Source organism: Momordica charantia, assembly GCF_013281855.1.
Source record: "Momordica charantia cultivar OHB3-1 chromosome 4 unlocalized genomic scaffold, Mcharantia_2.0 BLBB01000004.1, whole genome shotgun sequence".
NCBI lineage: Eukaryota > Viridiplantae > Streptophyta > Magnoliopsida > Cucurbitales > Cucurbitaceae > Momordica > Momordica charantia.
Genome location: NW_028275162.1, coordinates 18,508,479 through 18,513,047, shown reverse-complemented (window position 1 = coordinate 18,513,047; position 4,569 = coordinate 18,508,479). Strand labels below are relative to the sequence as shown.

At 38.5% G+C, this 4,569-nt stretch overlaps 1 pseudogene; it reads left to right on the top strand.

Annotated features, from left to right (window-relative positions):
* Positions 1 to 206: 206 nt before the first annotated feature.
* On the top strand, positions 207 to 4,368 carry LOC148211972 (uncharacterized; annotated as a pseudogene).
* Positions 4,369 to 4,569: the final 201 nt, after the last annotated feature.

The window sequence follows — 4,569 nt, the reverse complement described above, 5'->3', positions numbered from 1 at the left end:
TTGTCCAGAAGATAGGAAAGTCAGACTGGCTACATTTTTGTTAGAATGAGGAACTGGTGAGTGGTGGGAGTCAGTTATAGCGAGACAACCAGAAGCTGGAAAAATTAAGCTGGAAAGAATTCAAAAATTTGTTTAACGAAGCATACTACCCACGATCCTATAGAGATACAAAAAGAAGTGAGTTCATGAAGCTAGTACAAGGGTCGATGACGGTAGCAGAATATCAGAAAACATATGTAGAAGTTTCAAAGTATGCCACCACTATCATTGAAGATGAGACTGATCGATGTAGACGGTTTGAGGATGGATTGCTTGAGGAGATTCGAAGCTGTACTACTGCATCTGGGTGGAAAGAATTTGGACCCTTGGTGGAAGCTGCAGCAAGGGTTGAGAAGAGTTTGTTGGACAAGAAAAATCAGAGGGTAGTGTCAAAGAATGTACATGGCACTTTTTCTAGCTCTACCAATTCTTCGAGTGGTAGAAATTTTCGAGATAATAGTAGGGGATTTATGCCTGGAGTGTTGGGTCGAGGGAGTTTTAAACCTAGATATCGAGGATCACAAAACTTTAGAGCGAATGTAAATTTTCCTCAACAGACTACGAGTGGTTGAGTCAGTATAGAGGACCTTCTGGTTGTCAGCAATCCGGCAACAAATGGAGTCTGCTTCTAGTTATACTAGATATCCTGTATGCAAGAATTGTGGTTAAGTCGCACGGGGGTGAATGCCTTTAGAGGGCGAGCATCGTTTGTTATAACTGCGGGCAAGCAGGTCATATGAAAAGAGAATGTCCTCAGTTGTGGCATGAAGGTAGTACGTCCCAAGGAGTTTCCTTAAAACCGACGGTACAGGGACGTTCAGATTCACAAGCAAAACCCGTGAGTGAGGGGCAACCAAATATAGGAAATTCTAGTGGCGTTAAGTCGAAGGCTCAGGTAGGCAGACCACATGGTCAGAGAAAGATATTTGCGATGATGCAGCATGAGGCTGAAGAACTGCTAGATGTAGTTACAGGTACGCTGAATATCTTTGATAAAAATGCTCATGTTTTATTCAATCCGGGTGCTACACATTCATTTATTTCTATCATGTTCTCTATTGGGTTAGATAGAAAGTTAGAACCCTTACCTAGTGAATTGGTAGTAGCTACACCGGGTGGTATATCTTTGATAGCAGACAGTGTGTATCGTGATTGCATGATTGATTTGGGTGATAGGCAATTTAATGTGGATTTAGTCCCATTGAATATTCTTGAGTTTGATGTTCTTTTGGGAATAGATTTCCTGTTCACACATCATGCATCAATTGACTCTTATCAGAAGGAGGTTATATTTAAACGACCAGGGGAGGCTGAGATTATCTATAGAGGTGAAAGAAAAATTCGTCTAGCATGTGTAATATCTGCAATGAAGGCTAGTAAATTGTTATAGCGTATGTTGTCGATCAGCGGATTGAAAAAGGGAAGCTTGAAGATATACCAATTGTGCGAGAATTTCCAGACGTATTTCCAGATGATTTATCTGGGTTGCCACCTGATCGGGAGGTTGAGTTTGTGATTAATTTAATACTAGGCAGTACTCCGATATCTCAAGCACCATACAGAATGTCTCCTACATAATTAAAAGAATTGAAGACACAGTTGTAGGAATTAGTTGACAAAGGTTACATTAGACCTAGTGTGTCACCGTGAGGTGCGCCAGTGTTATTCGTGAAAAAGAAAGACGATACTCTGAGGTTGTGTATTGATTATAGACAACTGAATAAGGTAACGATACGAAACAGATATCCATTGCCTCGAATAGATGATTTGTTTGATCAGCTTAAAGGTGTTGCAGTGTTCTCAAAAATTGATTTGCGATCCGGATATAATCAGTTAAGGTAAGAGAAGCAGATGTGCCAAAAACTACATTCAGAACACGATATGGGCATTACGAGTTCCTAGTTATGCCTTTCGGGTTGACAAACGTACCAGCAGCATTTATGGATCTTATGAATAGAGTATTTCATCCGTACCTAGACCGATTTGTAATTGTGTTCATTGATGATATACTAGTGTTTTCCGGCAGCTAGAGCGAGCATGTAGAGCATCTTAGAACTGTGCTACAGACGTTACGTGATAGGAAGTTGTATGCCAAATTTAGCAAATGTGAATTTTGGCTTGATCATATGATGTCTTTGGGCCATGTTGTCTCTGCAGAAGGTATTTATGTTGATCTATAGAAAATTGAAGCAATTGTGAAATGGGAACAGCCTACTACTGTTACAGAGGTTCGTAGTTTCCTTGATTTGGCAGGATATTATCGCCGATTTGTTGAGGGATTTTCGAAGATAGCACTTTCTTTAACTAATTTGACTATGAAGAATCCAAAATTTGTGTGGATAGAAAAGTGTAAGCACAGCTTCCAAAAGTTGAAGAAGAGATTAGTTTCTGTGCCTATATTAGCACATCCGACACCTGGAACAGAATTTGATGTTTATAGTGATGCTTCTCATTAGGGTCTAGGGTGTGTTTTGATGGAGAATGGGAAAGTAATAGCTTATGCGTCGAGTGAGTCAAGAAAGCATGAATGTAATTACCCGACCCACAATCTGCAATTGGCTGCTGTAGTTTTGGCATTGAAAGTTTGGCAACATTACTTGTTTGGTGAAAAATGTCATATTTATACAGATCACAAAAGTCTTAAATATATTTTTTATCAAAAAAAGTTGAATTTACAATAGAGAAGGTGGCTTGAGTTGATAAAAGATTACGATTGTACTATTGAGTATCGTCCAGGGAAGGCTAATGTTGTAGTTGATGCTTTAAGCAGAAAACCTCGTGGTTCAGAAGATTCACCAAATGCAGTTAGTTTTTCTTTATTGGGTGAGTTGAGGCGTTTGAATGCAAAAGTAGAAGTTAATGACAGAGGTGTCTTATTGGCTCATTTCCAGGTAAGGCCTACTTTGATTGATAGAATTGTAACAGCTCAGCTTGATGATCAAGTACTGAGTAAGATAAAAGAAGAAGTGAAAAGCAGTCAGCAAGTAGATTATACAGTGAGAGATGATGGAGCTCTAGTTAAATATGATCGATTATGTGTTCCTAATAATTTGAACTTGAAAAATGAAATGTTAGAAGAAGCTCATAGTTCGATTTATGCTATGCATCCAAGAAGTACAAAAATGTATCGAGCGTTGAAAAAGCACTACTGGTGGCCGGGTATGAAGAGAGAAATATCAGAATATGTATCTATATGTTTGATTTGCCAGCAAGTGAAACCGATATGTCAGAAAGTCGTAGGACCCTTGATTTCACTTCCTATTCCAGAATGGAAATGGGAGCATGTTACGATGGATTTTCTTTTGGACTTCCTCGTACCTTGAGTGGTTATGATGGTATCTGGGTGATAGTAGACAGGTTGACTAAAACTACTCGATTTTTACCAATAAAAATCAATTACACGCTTGATAAGCTAGCTAAGTTATATGTTGATGAGATAGTTAGCTCGTATGGAACTCCTGTATCTATTGTTTTAGATAGAGATACCAGATTTACTTCTAAGTTTTGGACTAGTTTACAGTAAGCTTTAGGTACTAAATTATATTTTAGTACGGCTTTTCATCCTCAGACAGATGGCAGTCAGAGAGAACGATCCAAACTCTGGAGGATATGTTACGAGCTTGTGTTTTACAATTCAAGGGTAGTTGGGATACTCATTTGCCTCTCATGGAATTTGCTTATAATAATAGTTATCATTCTAGTATAGAGATGGCACCATTTGAAGCATTTTATGACAAAAAATGTCGAACACTAGTCTGTTGGGATGAAGTTCGAGAGAGAAAGTTATTGGGGCCTGAGCTTGTTCAGATTACTACTGACAAGGTCAAGATAATTAGAGAGAATCTGAAAGTAGCACAAGACAGACAGAAGAGTTATGCTGATAAACGTCGAAAAGATCTTGAATTTTCAGTAAGTGATAAAGTTTTTCTTCGCTTGTCACAGTGGAAGGGTGTTTTGAGATTCGGCCAAAAAGGGAAGTTAAGTCCTAGATATATTGGTCCATATGAGATTCTTGAGCGTGTTGGGCCAGTAGCGTATCGTTTAGCACTGCCTATGGAGCTTTATAAGATTCATGATGTGTTTCATGTTTCTATGTTGCGTAAGTATGTACCCGACCCATCGCATATTCTTGAATCACAGCCAGTGCTGTTAAGTGAGAATTTGTCTTACGAAGAGAAGCCAGTGCAAATTTTAGATAGGAAAGAACAGGTGTTGCGAAACAAGACTATTCCGTTACTTAAAGTCTTATGGAGGAATCATGCAGTAGAAGAGGCAACATGGGAAAGTGAGGATCAGATGCGTACTCAATACACTCGTTTATTTCCTTAATTGTTCTGATTGAATTTCGAGGACGAAATTCTTAAAAGGAGGTAATATTTTGTAAGGGTGTTTACGTAATTTTAGGTTTTTTTTTAAAGAACAAAAAAGAAAAGAAGAAAAGGAAAGAAAAGGAATGTGGAAAAGTGAGATGTGTGTCTGTGTTGTGGAGGAAGCCACATGGAGATGAAAAACAAAAGAAAAAAAAAAGGA